The sequence below is a fragment of the Gallus gallus genome, chromosome 2 (genome assembly GCF_016699485.2).
Source record: "Gallus gallus isolate bGalGal1 chromosome 2, bGalGal1.mat.broiler.GRCg7b, whole genome shotgun sequence".
NCBI classification, from domain to species: domain Eukaryota; kingdom Metazoa; phylum Chordata; class Aves; order Galliformes; family Phasianidae; genus Gallus; species Gallus gallus.
Window position 1 is genome coordinate 106,391,489 of NC_052533.1, and position 21,376 is coordinate 106,412,864.

The 21,376-nt window shown below is 37.9% G+C and overlaps 1 protein-coding gene and 1 long non-coding RNA gene across 2 annotated transcripts in view; one reads left to right on the forward strand and one right to left on the reverse strand.

The window, feature by feature from the left end:
* CCDC178 (coiled-coil domain containing 178) overlaps positions 1-21,376 on the reverse strand; it is a 183,640-nt gene that overhangs the window by 26,482 nt on the left and 135,782 nt on the right. The window lies entirely within an intron of this gene.
* On the forward strand, positions 11,123-19,175 carry LOC107052705. The gene is made up of 3 exons (XR_001465366.4): positions 11,123-11,304; positions 16,471-16,545; positions 18,687-19,175. It is a non-coding gene; the product is annotated as an uncharacterized LOC107052705 (long non-coding RNA).

Genomic DNA, 21,376 nt, shown 5'->3' on the forward strand with positions numbered 1-21,376 from the left:
GTTTCAACTTACATAGGTGAAACAGAAGTATATGCTGCATACCTTTGGTTGCAGCAAAGCCACTTGAGACAGCAGAGCTGAGGGAGATAAAGCTAGTGCTGTCCCATCCATGATGCCTGCTTGGAGTAATCCCTGCATGTTACTCCTTGACATTGGCAATTGGAAATCATTAGCTCACACAAACCAAAACAGGACAGGGCACCATAAATAAGCAGTGTAGAGAACTGTCTAGACCTTAGCCCTCTTGTATTTTCCAGGTTAGATGTAGCCTTCATAGCCAAACAGTATATTGAGCTTCCTGGTGAAAGTGTCTTGGAAAGAGCCAGACACATACATTCTCTTCATAAATAATAGGGTTTGAATTCTTAGGCAGTAGGTCTCTGTGGGAAGGATGGGATTAGGAAGAGAATATGAATGCTGTACTGGATCCCTCCACAATAAATAGAGGAAGACAGGTAAGATATCTGCAGCTAGTGGGCATTACACTATAAAATAAAATTAAAAAAAATACCCTGAGGCTGATAAACTGGTCTTTTAGTTGTCAACTGACTTGAATTTGGTGTCCCTAGTCCATCCAAACACACTTTTCTTCTTATCTAGCATCAGAGATTTCAGAAATCTTAAGAAAAATTATTCAACTTTCTCATCTTCTTCATTACTCTGATCCTAGCTCAGAATTATGCCTCTAGCTCTGAATTATGTCATTAGCCCAGACAACAATTTTCCTTCTTGCTTGGCCCAGAGGATGACATAATGTGACAGCATGGCCTTTCTTGCTGACCAAACATAAACAACAACTGGGGACTACAGATAGTCAAATTCCATACCCACCACACCTACACATCAGCTTCTCACTACAATCATTCATCCTATAAGATTCCTGGAAGCATTCTTTCTGAGACCTCCAAAGAGCTATTTCATTCTCAGAACTGAGAGACAACATCCAAATAGGCAATAACTGTTAGTTCAGTGGTTCCTCCTGTCATCATCTACCTGCCTTCAGTCAGGATGGACCCTGTATTGTAACATTAATATTACAAGGAAGGCAGAAAGTAAAATGGTGCTCATGGAACAAAGTGGAGTTTACAATCAGTTAGAAACGTAGATTCAATCTGTGATATTATGTACTAGATTACCTAGTTATTAAGATAATTGGGACAAAAAATGGCAGGCCTTGCCTGAACCCTTTGTCCACAGAAGGGCTTACGGATTCAGCCACATTTCTGTAGTAAGCACACTGCAAGGGGAAGGAAATGGCTCAATGGAGTCACATGCTGTCAAGAGTCAAATCACTCAGCAAATTCTGCAAGTCTCATTGTATAGGAAATACTGAGGGTGCCGTGGAGACTCAGAAAATGTGATATAGGATAGGACTTCAACCAAAGGAAAAAATCAAATATTACAAAAGCACTAATTCATTGCACTTCCTTCTTTCAGTTCTCAGAAGACCATAGTGAATTTTAAGTGGTATGACACACAAGATGGCTAATAAAGACACACTATACCGTTAACTTGCACTGGGTGAACTGCAAGAGTACAGTTTCAACAGTGCTGTTGAATAGCCAAGGAGAGACTTTTTTTGTGCACTCCTAGATTTCAATATTTTGGCTTTTTTAGTCAGTTAACATTCTTTATCAGTTCTCCTTGTTTTCACTCCCGAACTGTTACTCAAGCTTAACCCCGCTACTTCTGTGTACACATCCTATTCTTATCATTTGTCCTCCTCAAAAGCATGCAGAGAAAGGCAGGGATGTATTAGATTGTAACGCTAGTGTAAATTATTTACTATATTTCATTATAAATTACAAAGCAACATTTTATGTGGCAACAAGACATGGCGTATTGCTTCTTCTAAAAACTTTAATATTAGGATCGTATTCTGCTTATCACTTAGAGATTTAATGTAGAAGCTAAATCACTTTTCATTTGTTGATATACTAGGAAGTTCCCAGTTACTTTATAATTTCCAGAGGAGAAGGAAAACTATTTGTGGGCATTTCTGTTTTCTAGAGGGAGTCATTCTTACTTTCAACCTACTAAATTTTCATCTGCTGATGAGGAGTGCTACCTGGCACTCCCTTGGTCTGGTCACATGCAGGATCCATTACAAAATTCTCTCCATGTCTGCATATTACAATTTCCAGCCTAATGAAAATCTGCCCCTTGAATGCAGGTCTTGTCCTGTTGTTGACTGGGAAAACAGCCAAGATGTGCACCCACAAATCAGAACTGTTGTGTCCTCGTTCCAGAGCACAGACAAAGCCTGAAACATGCAACACTGAATCTTCAGTTTCACAAGAGCCTTCCAGGAAAAGGGGAAGAATATCAACAAATGCTGCAAATTGCAGCACTCCAGTGAACACACCCAAATGGGACAATCCTATTTTCAATTTATGAGACAAATTAAATCCCAAAGGGAACAATAATAGTTAAATTAACTACAGTAGTGAAACAACTAAAGTCAAGTTTGCTCAGCATCTGTAATGGCCCTTTCTGTCACTTTAACTTTTCAGCAAGGAAAATGGAAATCCTAAGAGGCCAGGCTGTAGCCCAGATAGATCCAAGCCTCATCCCTTAGCACCACAACAGGGAGCCTATCAGCACTGACAAGGCTGACTGCTTTGAAATTGCAGTCCCTTAAAACACTGACATTCTCGGCCCCAGTGGCACAAAGCCTCAGGACCTGTGCCCCAGATTTAGGGAAACATCTCAGGACCCTCAGGTTTCAATTGTCTGGTTCTTTTGTAAGCCCCAGAGTTCTTACTCCAGAAGTGGGACCTGAGTCCCTACTGCAGATGCCACACAGACAGGCTGCCTACACCTCATAAGCATTGTTGGCAGATTTTCATTTGTTACAATCACTTATGTGTGTTTCTGAAACAAAAAAAAAAAAACAAAAAAAAAAAAAGAAAAAGCCAGATATTTAATGATTTGATTTATCCATAAGAATTGTAGCATTTTATTACATGTACTATATTTAGAAGGCAGTTATATATATATATATATATATGTAGAAAGCACTGAAAGAAAAAGATTAGACGAAAATTGTTGAGCACTACTACCAAAGACTTATATATTTAATGGAATCTACCTTAACATTCATGTCTATGTTCACTTTTCTTCTTAGCAAGGATTACAAACATGGAGTCATCTTTTTCTAACTGTTGAAAAATCCTCCAGAACAGATGGAATTTCAAGCATGTATGAAAACAAGGAAGTCATTACTTTCATATAAGCTTCAGATTGATTTTCACTGTGTTTGTCAAGAATGTAAGGCTCCTAATCCTTCTTTCAAATGCAGTCTGTATAAGTGCTTTCAAACAGTAGTTTTGCTTAATACATAAGAGCTGACAGCAATAATAAACAGGACAAAACCCACATCTTTGGTTAAGCTATAGTAATGATGTAGTAGTTAAGCCATCAATGACTTGAGCCAGTGACTTCGGTAACCATGAGTTAGTTGGCAGGTCCCACCTATCTTGATTCCCAAGTTTCGTAACAGTCACAATTACACAAATAGAGTCAGTATTATGTTCCTGATTACCAAATAAATGAAAGATGCAAAAAGGAATACAGTTAATGCCTTTATAATCACACACAATTACCTTAAAAGGATAATAAAAAGGAAAGATAAATGTTCAGAAGTTAGCAAATGCCAGATTTACAGATGCTTTTGCAATGTTAATTTAAGACCCTATGTTTTATGACAGTCTTATTTATGTTTCATAGCCTTTTTCCTATCCTTTTCAAAGCAATGAGCAGAGTCACTTTGTGAACAGATCAACAAATACTCTAGAGTATTTCTGCAGAAGAATATTACTGCAGTATACAATGATACTCCATGTGAGATATAGCTAAGAGGGGGTGAGTTTCATAGATTTTCTTGAGAGCAAATGACAACTGAGATTTAGGAATCTTTAGTTCTTTCTTAATCTCTGAAGGGAGAGTGGTCTTAAAAGACAAAGGTTCCTTCATTTCTGCAGAGACTGACAGATTTACTGGAAAATTCCAGTGTCTCCCCAAACCACTCATTTTTTTATTTTTCCATATCACCATTAGCCCACATTTGTCATGCCTCCTTCTCTTCGTACTTCCAGACTCCACCCCACAAATATTCAATGTAATTCCAGGACATCTTAATCTCACATTTCTAGTATTCCCTAAAAGAGAGTAAAATCTATACCTTAAGTGTATCCTGAAATAACACATTAACAGTGGAATAAGGTGAGTTCTTTCCACACTAGAAGCATGTTTCAACACTGCAAATAAAGGACTATTAATTCGTTCCCTGGCTTAATTTTAGAATTTCCCACGTGCTCTCTTCCAGATAAAGTCAGCATATGACTCACTAGAGGAACTGCTACCAGAAAACTATATATCCCCTTGTACCCTACATGTCAACATGCCACATCTCATGGCATGGTATACATGTCTTCACTTAAATAGTATTTAAAACAAACTACTGTAGTATATTACTGTGACAGAAATACAGTATTGCATAGTATTATCTACCAGTTAGGGCCATAAGACACCAATGAGCTCCAGAGGATGGAAATCAGTGGTCAAGTGCTGTACAGTGTGGATAAGACAGTGACAAAGTCAGCACCATTGCTGTGGAAACCAATAAGAAACAAACAAACACCATTTAGGCTTGAGCCTAAGGAGCACTTTATGGCTTCTTTTTCTTTTAATGCATCAAAAGTGTTGGAGAAGTAATGCTGTCAGTCCTCCAATGCAATGATAATGGTGGAAAAAAATTCTTTTTAATGGTATGCTAAAATGTTTTTAACAATGTTGTCTTGATATAGAGCTGGACTGGCCAGATTAAAAAAATACTCCAAATATATTATGAACCTTAAAGTTTGTTTAACTGTCTTCTGTCATATAGCCTTGTACATCTGTGACTCCTACAAAATACAGCAAAATTAACGCAATACATCCCTCAATCAGGGATGTTTGCTTTGGAGGATCTTAGCATGGTTTTCCCTGGTGCATTTAGTTAGTTCCCTCTTCATGTGCATGTTTTGTCCTGAATCATCCTGTGATATCCTCACATGGGCTTCATTCTTGGCACTCTCTTACTTCCGTCTTTGGTGTCACAAGGGAACAGTGACAATGTATACATGTAAGGGAGAAAAGGAATAGATGTTTTGTTAAGAGCTCAGCATGAATAAATAACCTTCCTATGCCACTCTATCTGGTCTGTGAGCCAGACAATGCAATAGGAAGTACAATCAACATATTGAGAAAAGATACTCTGCCCTCCACATCTTTTTTTTTTTTTTTTTTAAGAAAATTTGGGTGCACAAACAAGAAGGGGAACAAACTGTGCTTCAAAAGCTTCCCACTTCATGAGATCATGAGAGCAGGTGCACAGGGCACACAGCAGGCTTACCTCTGTTTTTGCACAGACACAGTTACTAAATCCTAGATGACAAAATTAGTGTCTGTTTCATAACTATATCATAGAATCACAAGGCTGGAAAGGACCTACAAGATGATCAAGTCCAACTGTCTTCCCATTACCGTTGCTACCACAAGCCACTAAACCATATCTCATAGCTCCTTACCCAGACTTGAACACTGCCAGGGACGGCGACTCCATCACCTCCCTGGGCAGGCCATTCCAGTGCCTGACCACCATCTGAGAGAAAAAGTTATTTCTTATGTCCAACCTAAACTTTCTCTGGTACAACTTGTGGCCATTTCCTCAGGTTTTGTTTGTTGCCTGAGAGAAGAGGCCAAACCCCTCCTCATCACAACCTCCCTTCAGGTAGTTGTAGACTAGATTCACTAGCATGCCAACTGTTTTTCAGTCCTCAAATACAAAATAACTGCTTATTTGGATGCTTTAGACTATTTTAGAGTTTAGAATGTAAAGAATGTATCAATAAAAGAGCCCTATTAACATCATTTATTTTTTAAGAATACTAACAACAAACCAAGAAAAAAAAAAAACAGATGGAGACTCTTAACATGAATAATTTTTTTGCTCCAAAGTCATAAAGGCTCCTTCTGAGGTCAAATATATGTGCTGTATAGAATAATATATGATCATTTCTATTACATGACAAGTATGCATAAAAGAAAACCACCACAGGTTTAAATCAGGAAGAAAAATGCATCTTCAGTGCAAAAACTACCTCATCTAAGGCAACCATTTCAGCATAAATGCAAAGCTCTTAATTTGTATGGAGGCCAGACAATAGAAAATTAAAGAGGTCAGCTGATTGAAATGCAGAAATTTTAAACTTAAAAATGCTTAAAATCCTTATGAGCTTTGAATTTGGTGCATAGCCTAGGAAAACCACTTCTAGCTACTACATAGTGACTAAAAGGTTGACAACTGAAAAACTGCATGTCACTGGACATTGAGAGATAGCCACTGAGAATCTAGAGAAATGAATTGATTACATCACATAATCTGATTAATATTTATGGCATAGCTCAAGACTGCATCTTAATAACACTTAAGTACTCTCCTAGCGCACTTCCCCCAACAGGTATCCATTTGACCAGTGTTTTTTCACTGCAGGGCCAATTAGAGTGAAACAAAACAAAAAAAAAACCATAGTAGTTGTCCCCAGCATTGAAAGGAGACATATTAAAATAGCTAAAATAAGTAAAAAGATGGTGGGATTGTACAGTGATTTTAAGTCTGGATAATCATATGATCATAAATAAATACAACTGAGAGCGAACATCTATTTATAGTACTATTACAACTACTAATCTGATTATAATTCTATCTGTCGGAAATGAAACAATTGCATTTGCATGCCTACAGCACAAGTCTGCTTTATTTCCCCTGGATCACCTACGTATCTAGACAGGTGTGTTGGCTTTGGGCTATTTTTACTGCAAAACTTCTGAAATCAGAACTGTGAAGCAGTTGTGCAGGTGAGAATTTTCCTGACAGAGTATTCACATTCAAATTTGAAAAGTTATCTGCTGCTTAAAGGAAAAGTATTTTAATGTACAGCTGTGACCATGGTTTTCAGAGCTGGCACCTTGTCTGGAACCCATATTTATAACTCTTTTTAAAGGACATTTTCTAGTTTATATCAAGCTACTATTATCTAGGTGCTTAAATATAAAGGTTTAGAAACTGACGATGAAGCATGGGAGTTAGAAATCTTACTCAGCATCTAAATTAAATAGTGTTGTGCCACAAACTGGTTTGAAAAGGAACTGCAAAATCTTAAAATGAAGGCTGCAGTCACAGTCTGTCCACTCTGAGGCTTAGAGATTCAAAAGGCTTACCCTGAGAACTCAAACAGCTCTCATACCTATTAAGAACTTACTGCTTGAGGGAGAACATGGAGCTCTTATGTGAGGAATGGTGAACTTCAATTCAGCACAACTTTTCTTGTCTGTCAGATTTTTAACTATTCCTTTTCATAGCTTCAGGAAAAAAAAAACAAAAAACTAATGGGCTGCTGATCAGAACTGTTATTCTGATGGTGAAATCCCAAAGGGAAATGTTTCAGATATGAAGTATTCCCTCCAGAGTCCCTGGCAGTCACTAAAAGAAGAACTTCTTGATGTATAAAGACAGTGTCACCATTGTCAGAGAATACTCCGGCAGGAAATGAACCACAAATAAGAGCAATGTCTTTCTTCCTAGGAATCAAAATAGTTGTTTTTTCACCTATAAACATTTTGGAGAATAAAATCCTAATGGAACCTTGCAAGCACTGTGGGAAAAAAACACTCATCTAGGTTTTTTAAATGTGCGTATACTTACTGCAATTACTCAGGCTCATAATTTATGGAAAGTAAGCCTGTACACAACATATAGAAAAGGTCTCCATGAAGAATCAAAATATGGTTTCACAGAAGTTGAAATAATGTACAGTTCACAGCCAACTTAACTTTTCCAACAAATGGAGCCATAAATGCAATTTTCTGTCCTTTGCTGTGACGAATTAATTTTAAGGTATTCATATTTTTCTTCAAGTACATCTTAAGTCTCAATTAAACCACAAAAAGCTACAATAAAGTAACATTAAGAACCAACTTAAACCCACCATAGCAAGGAAATTCAGACTTTGGCTAAAAATTTTGTCTCACTCCTCATCTTTAAATCACTCTGTTGTGGTTAGGAATTGTATGGCTTGGAGAAATGTGCGATCTTTCATTCTGCGCAGTACTTACGTTCTAATACTTTGGTGAAAGGAAAGTCAGAATTTGCAACCTTAACTCTGAATTCGTTTGCCTTTGAAGGCTTAATTCAAGCATCCATAATTACTTTAACATGAGCTTATTACATTTAATTTTTTTCACTCTGGAATAGAAAGTGGAATTTGGAAAGCTCCTATTGTGTACTTCAGTGGCACTTTCTAAATTTGAAAGATTGAGCACCACTTACTACATGAAACTGAATATATGCATTTTTAAATGGCACTTAGACATGAGTGGCTTAAATGTGGTAAAAAAGGCTTACACATTCACAATATAAGTTACAAATTCAAACATTCAGGCATGAAAATCTTTTCCCTAAGTTGTTTTCAAGCTTCATCCTTTTTTCTGCAATAACTAAAGCAAAGCCACAGTAGCTGCAGCCATTTGCATCTAAGGAAGAGATGTTTTGCTTTGGTGATATAGTTAATGAGTCTAAAAATATTCAGTATAATAATTCTGTCAAAGCCCCCACAGTCTCCTCAATGAGCAGAAGCCTGCAGGATTCCAATGGGGAGCCAAGTAATGAGCTCTCAGCATTCGCTCCCACACCGTCCAGACGAAATATACTCGGGCCTCGACGGTTCCACATCATTAGCAACATGAAACAAAGACACATGCTTGACTTTAATAAGCGACTAAAGTTGCTGGCTTATTAGGCTGTCACTGCACATAAACTCTATTTCAGTGTGACAAAACAGTTCCCTGCAAACAAAAAAAAAAAGAAAAAAAAGAAAAAAAAGAAAAAGGGGATTAAAAAAAGAAAAAGAGAAAAGGAGGGGAACACTTCTGCAAACAGAGGTTGCTGTGATTTAATGCGGTAAGTGATTGAATGAAGTTGAGCAAAGGCACACAGGAAGTGATGGGTTTCTGACACCCGCTCTCACGGGCATGCTGCAGACTGCAGTCTCACTGCTGGAGACGATGGTTATGGTGGGCTGCAGTGATCAGACTGTGGGCATATGTGACTGAGTCTTAGTTGATATTCCTGCAAGACAGGAAGTGAAAAAGCTTATTTCCCACTGGGAAAAGGTTCAGGCATGATTAACTTGGGCATGACCAAATAGGTCAATGATATGACAATGAGTGTCTAGCACAATAATTAAGTGAGGAAATGCATGTGATTTGTTTCTTCTTGTTCTTCAGATACCAATAATGCATTAGCAAGGATTCATTTAATCTCTTTTATCATATATATCATATGTAAAATCTGATAGCAATACAGTACAGTAACCTTCATTTATTCCTTTAAGTTATATTTATCACTGCAACATTGTCACAGTGATGACAACTCTTCAGTGTTTGAACTTTGATTTTTTACTTACAGAACTACTGAGGAGCTTCTAAAATCTTAATTTCCATTAAAGGTGTACCCATATAGACAGAAGAAAATACCTTAGAAACAAAATCGTAGAACGACTTGAGCTGGGAGGAAGCAAAGTTCGTTTATTTCCAAACCCCTGACATGATGGAGTTGCCACCCATTAGATCAGGCTGTCCAGGAGCCATCCAACCTAGCCTTGAACACCTCCAGGAATGGGTCATCCCTTATGGCATAAGAATCAACCACCAGGTGACTATGCCACTCATCTGAAGGTCAAAGATCAATGCTCATGCTCTGTTCTGCTTTAGTTCAGAGCAGGCTAGGATATTTTCCTACATAGTAGAGTCACCAGTACAGCTTAAACAGAAGAGAATGGCAAAAATCTATGCATACATATTCAATAATCTTACCTTAGAAAAACCATCTAGATTATTTGAGAGAGCTGATAAAGACTCCAGTCTGCACTACATTTAAGCAACTTAATATGAATAGAAATTGTGATTGAGGCCCTAAAGCCTATGTTCCTTCTGATGTTTCTAAATAAAATCCTATGAAGAATTTAGTTCAGAAAAATTGTCATGTTTTCAAGGAAAAAAAAATGAAACCAGTTACACTCAGCTTGCTTAAACATTTATTTCCTCCACAATAATTTTCACCAATGTTACCAGCTTTCTGAACTCATTCTCAGACACTTTTGATAGTGGTAACACTTTCAGAATGCAGCCATCTTAAACATCATTGTATGTTTACTATATGCATATAGTATTGGGCTTATTTAGGAAAACAGTACATTGATTAAAGGGTATCAAAGACCTATAACTAGTTATATAACGCTTTTTCTTTTTTTTTTTTTTATCTTGGAAAATTTCAAAGAATAAGAGCTTTTGTAGGCATTAGAATAACTCCTTTATGCTTCCAATTGAGGAGACAATTAAAAAAAGATGTCTGAAGTGAAAGACAGAACCTTGCTGTTGGTTCAATATGTTGATACATCAGAATTTCTACAGGGGAAAAAAAAAAAAAAAAGTGAATTTTAACACAGAAGCAGTGGCTAATCTTGGCCTTTATAAATAAGGAGGTGCAAAGATCAAAAAGCCTGGAAAAAGAAAAGAAACAATGAGTTGCTCTAACAGATTTCTCTCTTATTGATACCCAACAAAAAAAGCAATGTGAAAAACAGTGAGAGGGTACGCTACATTAAAACGTACCATCACTTGCTAATCTCAGATGCAATCGTAAGATATTTTAAATACTGGTAGTATGTGCAAAAAGCAACGATGAGGCTCAGTCTGGATGCCTAGCCAGGCTCAGCTCTTTACTTACCAGTATCACCAATACCTCAGAGCTCACATGACTGTGGGAGCATAGCCCTGAAGTGCTCAGTGTGTAGCAAGGAGGACACACATCAAGTTCTCTCCATCATTACATACCACAGTCCTAGCTGCCTGCCTTTTGACAGAAGGCTGGTAAGGTGGAGAAGGCAGCCATTTCACCAAGGGCTTTCCCACAGACACAGAAAAAGAAGGACTGAAACAACTGTGCCAAAGCTTAAATGTTCTTAGCTCTGCATGTGTCAGCATGTTCTACCCACTTCTCACACAACTCCACAGTCAGAGACAACCAGCATATAGCAGATACAGCAGACACAGGCAAGACAAAGTTTGGACATATTTCAAAACTTGGATGTGAATATTATAGACGATTGCTCCTGCCAAAATCCAGGTAGTCAATACAAAACACCAAGATACTATTGGAGTTACCACTGCAAGTTCAATATTGCACAAAGCTGACCTAGGAAGGTGAGTTTGGTTCATATGTTTATTTTAATAATCTGACGTTGTTCTTTTCTTTTTTCTTTTTTTTTTTAATGACATTGTTTGTTTTGAACACTTGAAAAGTTCATATAATTTTATTAAATATTAAATGCTAACTGAAAGAAAAAGGAAAAAACAAAAATTCTCCTTCAGCAGTAATACACTCACAATCCATAACTAACAGGAAGACAAACAATCCATATTTGGCACAAAATACTGAAATTCTCTTTATACCGTGCTTCCCAGTTGATTTAAACCTTCATTAGAAAATATACAACTGTTAGTGCAGAACAATAGAAATAACTTGTGTAATAAGAGTAAATTATATATGAATGAGAGCCAGACACCCTTTGACACACTGCTGATAAAACCCCTGGCTTCAGGCATACTACTGAATTGGAAACTCTGTTGGGGTAGCACCCCATACAGAATAATGTGAGAAGAAATAGTACTGTAATAAATTTATCTTAGTGACAATTTTATGCACCATTCACTACTGTTAATTTAATAAAATACCCTTGCAGGGTATCTGCCCAATGTGTCCCAGCTCACACGTCCCAGTACCAGACTTAAAGCAGCAGCTGGACATCTCTGCACTGATTGTCACTCAGTATTCAGTGGTTGATAGTACTTTTAATGGTCATGGGCAATACATTAGAAAATTACAGTATTCTAGTGATAATTCTGAACTAGAACTGTTTCACCATTTAATTCTGGAAATAAATAATGGCTGCAGGAATCTGGGTCTCACACAGAGGCTCAGAGTAGCTAAAGATCTTTCAAGTACCAGATTATCGTACAGCTTGTTTGTTCTACTTTGATCACCTTGCATCTAAATAGAAGAAAATGGTTGAGGAAGGAAAGTGAAACTCGTTTTATCTTATACACATTGACACAGTATCTTTAATTAGCAGTCCTTCATGCTCCTATGTGCTCCTGTACAGATATATCTGAACTGTAGTAGATTAAACCATTTTCTAAGGAGATTTGGGCTTTGCTCTTTCTTTGCAGTCTCTTGTTTGTCACATCATCTCTGTTCTGAGAAGAAAACACATCCACAAAATCAAGGAAATCAAAGACAACCCCTTCTAGAGAAAGCTCTACATGACAGAGAGAGAAATTAATTATCCTAAGCACCTAAGTACCTCTGAAAAATACAGAAAAAAATACGCAAACTGAAGTATCTGGTGGGAATAGAAAGGATGGTAATTTGCTCTTGCAGCCCAGAATGTCAACTGTATCCTGGGCTTCATCAAAAGCAACATGGTCAGCAGGGCTAGGGAGGTGATCCTGCCCCTTTACTCTGTGCTGGTGAGGCCTCATCTGGAGTACTCTGGCCAGATATGAAGTTTTCAGTACAGGAGAGATGTGGACTTATTAGAGTGCATCCAGAGAAGGGCCACACAAATGATCCAAGGGATGAAACACCTCCCTATGAGGACAGGCAGAGAGATTTGGGGATGTTCATCCTGGACAAGAGAAGGCTCCAGGGAGACCTGAAAGTGAACTTTCTAAAGGGAGGTCATAAGAAGGAAGGAGACAGACTCTTTAGCAGGGTCTGCTGCAATAGGATAGGGGAAAATGGTTTAAAATGAAAAGATCAGAGATTTAGGCTGGGTATAAGGAAGAAGTTTTTTACAGTAAGTGTGGTGAAGCACTGGGACAGGTTGCCCAGAGAGGTGGTGGATGCTCTATTCTTGGTCAGGCTGGACAGGGTTCTGAGCAACCTGATGTAGCTGTAGGTATCCCTGCATTGCAGGAGAGTTGGACTAGATGACCTTTAAATGTCCCTTTCAACTGAGATTGTGTGATTCTAGAATCTTCCAAATGGTAAAAAGTAATGTTAAATCTCTTGATGAATATTAACACGTTGGCATGAAAGTAAACTGGTTACCTGCAATTTACCTGTGTGGCTCTCAGATTTACTGTCTGATAAAAAGGCTGTTGCTACCTGCATTCTCAGTACATTTGAGTAAATTGTATGTATACACTGCCAATGGGGATATGTGCACTACAAGAATCTCAGAGAATTTCAAACGTATGGCTGCCTTAGCTACTTTGAAGTCTCAGACCATTTATAGAACCTGATACTTTGCTATAGGCAAGGAGACTATATTCGAAGAGTTAAGTACACATAAATGCCACATTGCTTAGGAAAGCAGACTGAGTTTTTGCTGAATGAAAAATTGTTTTCAAAAATGCATGTACCAGTGGATTCATGTAGTGTAATCAAAATCAAAATGAAGGTCAGTTAGCTATTCTTCATGAAAAAATGCCTCCACTGGTAATTCTAAATCCTAAAATCTTAATAAATAAATAAATAAATAAAATCTATGAAAATTCCAGAAGTGTTCATTCTTGCCCAAATAAAATAAAAGAGCTCCCTGATCATTCAACAGAATCATTTTTTGAGTGTTACTTTTGGGAACAACATTGGCAGGTTGATGATTTAATGTAAAAAATCCAAAGGCATATGTAAAACTCAAGTTGTCAGAGGGCTGTGACACATGAAAAGGTTAGCATGCATCAGCTGCTCTGACGTTCAGTCACTGTGCATTCTTTTACTCTGTAACGAGTACTCAATGTGAGATAATTTAAGGCAGGCACAGAAATACTGTGGTGTTGCTCAGAAGGCAATACAGACCTATCAATAGCATCACAAGACATGGTATTTATGTCTCTAGTTAAATGGTTTGCGTATCTGCATAAATTCTCTCTGTCTATCCGTATTGCAAGTGCATCCACATCTGACTGAGAAATCACTTATGCCTCACTCACAGAACAATAATTTACCATGCTTCTGGTACACGATACTATTTGCAGAACTGTGCTCATAGGCTCTCACCATTGTGCGGCTGATGGACAATAACTTGCTCGTGTGTCAAAAATCAAGACTACTTTATCCTTGAGGAAACTTGTATATGGTAGTCTGCCATTAAAGCTTGTAATTTTGTTCTGAGTTATGTTAGTGTGACAAAATATTTCAAATCCAAAACGTGATAATGATGTACTCATATTGAAAATCTTGTTATTTAGCCAGTTAAGTGAATCTTGTGAAATTTATTCCCATTTCTATATTTTGCACATATATTTTGCATAGCAGAGAAACAAACTCTCCTCAGTTGGGCAGATCATTCAACCTCCACACAATGAAGGGTAGCACTGTAGAATTTGGAATTAAGCATTCAGTTCTCACTGATGAAGTTTGGGAGCAGAAACAAAGAAGTTGTGCTAGTAGCACCCCAAAATGCTACGCTGAACTGAGACCAGCCATCAGAATGAACTCTGCTTATTGCTTGCTTTTAATTAGACCTCAGAGCAGAGACAAAGGACAAGCATGATGAAGTAAAATGTCAGTGTTCCATAGTAAATAGCTTTGAAATGTTTCTTTTGCAGGAAATTTGGAGACTTTTGCTTTTCAATATAATGTCAGGTATTACTGCAGCTCAGAGAATGAGGAAATCCTGTCTCTAGCCAAGTTCAGTAAATGACAATTTAGATTTTTGTGGCATAATAATATATACTTTTCTGCTTATTGTAGTGCACCAGGCTAAACTATCAGGTGCGTAACTGTTTAGGACTATCCAACTTATTCCCATGCCAAATCCTTCAATGATCTCAGTCACGTATGCTAGTACAAGAGCCTTGCATTTTTATTCCTAGCAATGAGGCCTTAGGTTGGAGGGAACATAACACTGATGAAGCTGATGTTGAGCATAAAACGTAAAGGACAGTGAGAATAAAAGTTTGAAGACATATCATTAATGTATCAATTTGAAGTCTTGTTTCAGTCAGGCTAGATAAGGAGGAAAAGTACTGTTGTTCACTGTAGGAGAAGGAAAACAAGTTCCAAACTAAGGAGGAGAGAGATTTCTCTGGCTTGACAGATGTATGTAACAGGAATGATGAGGTAACATCTCTTGAATGACATGTAGCTATCACACAGGTCCCATCTCTCTTGCTTAAACTATACTTCAAGACAAAGGTTATGCTGAGCTAGAAACTGCAGAGTAATACAAATTGGCCAAACATAAGAAGTAAGCCAGCAAGGGCTTCAGAGATAAACGCTGCTAGATTGATTTACAACCCATTAGACCACCTTGACCTGAGCTATTCTGAGATGGAAGAGTGGGAACATGGTTATCTTCATGTTCTATATCTTGCAGACATATTTTAGCACAAGGGTTACTGTGATGAGAAAGACTGGACATCTCTGCATCAAGAGGAGCAACTCCTCTAGGAGAGAAAAGAATGATAGACAGACTGCAGTCGCTCTTGAAGGCAATTAGATAATTAGAAATCAACTAAGACTTATTGCATTGTCATCTCTATCCAGGAATGAGGAGTTAAGCTGGGTAGAGCGAAGATGGAAGGTGAGATGACTGTTCACAACACTTATTTCCGTAAGCTAAAAAATAAATACAGTGAATTGTTCTCTGGCTCATCTTTTCTTCATTCTATTGTCATGGCAGCTCCTCGCTTTAGGCAAGGTGTTTCAAAATAAGTAAACAAAAGTAGTACAATTACTTCCTAATTATTCTTTTTAGGAAAACCTAGTTACACAAGCCACTTGTAAAGATGTTAAGATTTTCTGTCTAAAATTAAAATTGTCCTGAATTTATGTAAAGCTCTCCCCTCAAATAAATGTTTCTGATGTGAAGATTCAGAAAATGCTTCAACAGCAATAACTGGGATGGACGCTGTGTTGTAATAATTTGGATACACTCGACTAATGCAGTTATTCACAATGAGGTTGGCACAGTGCCCAAAGCATTGAGCAAACAAATACAGCGAGACATTCAGTTTAAAGCCTTCCAATACTGCAGCAAGATCTTTGTTTGGTCCAGGGGTGTTGAGGACACTATCATATACACTATCACCAGAAACTGCTAAAATATGAATACGTTTCTTTGTTAAATTCACCACTGTGTTTTATGTAAAAAATGCTGGTGAGGCACAAGCATTTTTAATCAAATTAGTATGCAACATAAGGCAGCTGTGTATTCAAATGGGTTTTTAAGCAATTTGGTTGTTTTCTTTATAATAACAGGAAAGAACATTTTGATTTTGAAGGTGACAGAGGCAATATTACCAGAATTAAACAATCTGAATTAGCTTTTTCATGAAATGTAATATGTTTTATGCTTTTAGATGGGATGCTTCACTGCTTTCAGATGAGCCTTTCACTGTCACAGTCAATGGCCAGGAACAGAATAAGCTCTGGAGGTAGGATTATCCTCAAATTTAATTTTTTTAGAAGGAGCTAATGGCAAATGTTTCCAGTGAACTTTAGGTGCATCTACGTTATAACTAGAGAACCAAGACAGGATATTAAAAGAAAAGATAAGAATGAAATTAGTAAACAAAGTTTGACATTTTGCTTAGCTTGAATTTGTCTGAAATGACTATAATGTTTAGAAAGCGCACATATATATATACCATATTATATAGTAATTCTTTTGCTTTCAGATGCACATAGGAAGAAAATAATAGTAATCATTTACATGTATAATATGGTGCCAAAGAAACACATTTTCAAAACATTTACATATTAACTTGTGTAACATGATAGAGATTTCTTCAGGGAATGGATGTGAATTTATTTTTGTTATATCTCAGGATGAGGAAGTTTTCCTCTATTCTATAAAGCTGCAATTTGAATCTGAGCCACAAAGGACACCACTAATACTGTAAAAAATAATTCTCTGGAAAATAGCACGGTGATTCAATATTACATATCATTCATTGACTTTTGGGAACAAGTGTACTGGGCATGCAAAGTATGTTTCTTATAAACTGTTAAAAACTATGGTTGTTCAGCCCATCATTCAGTTCTTTCTATCTGACCCTTCATCACAAACCTTCCAGATCCTCCAAGGGTTTTTCAAATATAACAATCCTCGTGTTTAGAGGAACCCAAACAGAAGGAGATGTGTATATAGAGCTTATCCAGTGCACCCAGACCTTGGTGAGATGAGAACAGTGAGAGCATCATCTTCCTGTACAAATTTCTCGCAGTATAATGAAAAAATGGGGTCAGAATTATCAGTAGAATGGGATTCATTTCAGTGCTGTTTTAAAGTAACATGTCTGGATTTGAGACTGAAATTTTAGAGTGCCCACAATCATTTAAGGTCAAGTGATTTTAAGAGCTACTAATTATTTTGTGAACCTCTTCTGGAGTGCAGGCTACTGCCTCTCTGCCCTGAGCTTTCTCTGGGCTCGTTCAGTGTCCACTGGAGGCTGATTTGGATGTAAAACCCACAAAGATGGTTTCCCTCTGCAGGATGCTGGGAAGAATTTACAGACTTTGCATAGAGTACTGACAATGCATAGATCTCTACGTTCTACAAATTATGCAGCTTTAATATAGTCAACATACTCATGGTCACAGAATCATCCTTTGTGTAAGTCTTATTTTAGACTATGTAACCTCAAGATTTTAATGCACACTTTTTAAAATTACAGTGGATAATTACTATCTATGCCTGCCAGAGACATACTAGGAGGCTGGAAACCTGGTTTCACATTCTTCATGGAAGTAGCCCAGAAAGGAGTTCTGCTGTAACTCTGGTACAAAAAGTAGTCATTTCAATAAAGCAGACATAAAAGGAATTTTTTGCAAGAATCATAGAATTACTCAGGTTGGAAAGGACCTCAAAGATCATCAAGTCCAACCGCAGCCTAACCATAGTACCCTAACTCTAACAACCCTCTGCTAAATCATATCTCTGAGCACCACATCCAAACAGCTCTTAAACACATGCAGGGATGGTGACTCAACCACCTCCCTGCGGAGCCTATTCCAGTGCTTAACCACCCTTTCTGTAAAGAAGTATTTCCTAACATCCAACCTAAACTTGCCTTGGCACAACTTGAGGCCATTTTGCCTCATCTTGTCACCTGTCACCAGTGAGAAGAGACTTACCCCGCTCTCACTGTAAACACCTTTCAGGTACTGGAAGAGAGTAATAATGTCTCCCGTCAGCCTCCTCTTCCCCAAACTAAACAGCCCCAGCTCCCTCAGCCTCTCCTCATAGGGCTGATTTTCCAAGCCCTTCACTAGCCTTGTTGCCCTTCTCTGGACCTGCTCCAGTATCTCCATGTCCTTCTTGTACTGAGGTGCCCAAAATTGAACCCAGTACTCGAGGTGAGGCCTCACCGATGCTGAATACAGGGGCAGGATGACTTCCCTAGTCCTGCTCACCACATCGTTCCTGAATGAGTTGAAGATAGTAGATATTGATGTTACTCTTGTCTAGAAAAAGACAATGGAGATAGAAGCATATTCAAGATGGTGTTTCAGGAATGGAAACATTCCTTGGGGTCTTTGTTGCTATTTTATGCGGTCCTTTTGAAAACCTTAGAGCTGGAGAAACACATTTGGAGCCAAGTAGAGGAAACAAGAGGGACCACAGAGGAACCTGTGCTACTTCTCAATAGAAGAACAAAAGGAAACAGATCATCTGGCGGTACACCAATGAACAAATCAAATTGCTACTGTTTAAAATGATGTTTGGGTTTCTGTCCAGTATGTTGTGTTTGTTCTCTTCAGCTGAAGAAAACAAAGTATCAAAAAGTACTATCCATATCACCACACTCATAATTACAAAAAAAAAAAAAAAAAAAAAAAAAAAAAAAAAGTCTGAAGTCCACTTTGGCAATACAGTAAAAAGCTCCAATGAAGCAGACAGCATACGACAATTAGATAGCCTTTACTATAATCCTATGATCTCCAGGAATTAAGGTAAAGAGCAGACTTTTGTTAATACCTGCTAATACAGGATCTGTAATCACATAGGAACAGAGGTAGAACATTCTGCAACATGTCAAGACAAAGAATTATTCAGAAAACTTCAGGCCATTAGTGTTAGCCAGGATTCTTTTGCAAGAATATTACTAGAAATAATGGCATGGGACAAGATTACAAGACATTTAGAAATGGGTGATTTAGTTAGGGGCAGACAGCACATATTCACTAAAGGTAAATTATGTTTGACAAATTAGCTGGAATCTGATTATTGTAATGTTCTGTTGCTGAAGGAATGAATTAGTGTCTGCAATTTATCTGATTCTCAAAACTATATTTGATATTTGCCATTAAAGAGACCCAGTTTACAAAGGGGGAATTACGGGCAGTTATTCAAATTCAAATAGAGTGAAAATTATTTCAAGAAAATGAAAGAGTACGTCAATTAACAATTACACTTCAGGTGGAAAAGCATATACAATCAGCAGTCAATAAGCACCGCTTTACTTGACCTATTACACAAATTGCACTGAAATCAATGTCAAGAATGGCTAGATTTAGTGTTAAAACATATCAGGACTAACAAAATTACACTGCATTGCTGGGAAATAGATAGCAAAGCCGCATTCAACACACTTTATCTCTGAAAATTAGAACAGTTTTAGTGCTTTTTCATACTGTAATTCCTCATTCCCACCCTCTTTATTTTACAATTAATCATTAATTCTCCAATTCAGCAAATTATTTTTAGAATTTGAAAATAAATACCTTTGTTTCTATTTTTTTTTTAAATTATTATTAGGGAGAGATAATTTTAATATTCACATGAAGAATTTATTCCAACAGATCCCAAAACCTGGATTTAGCTCCAATGATTCAGAGCTATTTACACCTCTGAGCATGAATTGATGTGCTACAGCTGCTCCCTAGAGAAAACATTTTCTAACCTAGATCACTGTTTAATTTTACTCTCTTTCTCTAAGCTGGTACCCAAAGTAGATACACAACCAGCATGTGGGAGGAGCTGAACTGCAGCTGCAATGATTTAGAAGTGCAGGGTAACTTGTGGATACAGAGAGAAGCTTCTGGTCTTAGGTTGTATATTCTGCTAGTTTTTAGGAAAAGGTTAAATCCACCTAAATCTCCTATAAATTTTGAAAAACAAGGTTGACTAATATGGAAGGTTGTCCACTAAGTGACAGGAGCATGCAGGAAAACTGAAATCCCAACAACCACATTATCCAGAATAAAACAGAAAGTTAGCTGAAGGTGGGAACTGACATCTAATTGCAGTGCAAATAGAATAAATGTAGTCTCTCTTTTTTATTCAAATTATCATTGCTTTCCCCTCCTTTGTCATTTGAGGATATTCTAAATCCCCAAATCAGTGGGCTTATTTACAGACAATCTGATATCAGATGAGAACAGTTTAACAGACAGATTCTTTACCAAAGGGGTAGAAATGCTACAAACCAGACCTCTGGGACACCTTAACAACTGTCCAGGTATCTCACCACATCCTCAGTGTATCCAGAGAGTAAGAAAAAGCCTCTTATCTATATGACAGAGGCTGAGTAGGAGCAGGGATGCCCAAAGAAGTACACATGAATTCCAGCAACGGCTGGCAGCCTTAGAAGTCCCCTGACATGCAGTAATCATAGAATCATAGAATATTCTGTAATTCTGTGATGCTCTAAGTTGGAAAAGACCCACAAGGGCCCAGCTCCTGCCTCCACACAGGACCACCCAAATTTTAAACTTATATCTGAGAGCGCTGAGAGTGTTATCCAGATGCTTCTTGAACGCCAGCACCTGGGGCCATGACCGCTGTCCTGGACAATGTGTTCCATACCCACCACTGGTGAAGAACCCTTTCCTAACACCCAACATGGCCTTCCTTGGTAATAGAGACAGGCAAAAGCTTTAACCCTGAAAGTTATGAAGGGACTGTACTCTAACTTCAGGATTATTCTGGGGTTAAGTGTTCCCATAGAATCTCAAGGTTGGAAAGGACCTATAATATCATCTACTCCAACTGTCCTCCCATTACCACTGCTACCACAAGCCACTAAACCTAATCTCGTAGCTCCTCATCCAGATGCCTCTTGAACACTGCCAGGGATAACGACTCCATCACCTCCCTGGGCAGGCCATTCCAGTGCCTGACCACCCTCTGAGAGAAAAAGTTCTTCCTTATGTCCAACCTAAACTTTCTCTTGTACAACTTGTGGCCATTTCCTCAGGTTTTGTTTGTTGCCTGAGAGAAGAGGCCAAACCCCTCCTCATCTCAACCTCCCTTCAGGAAGC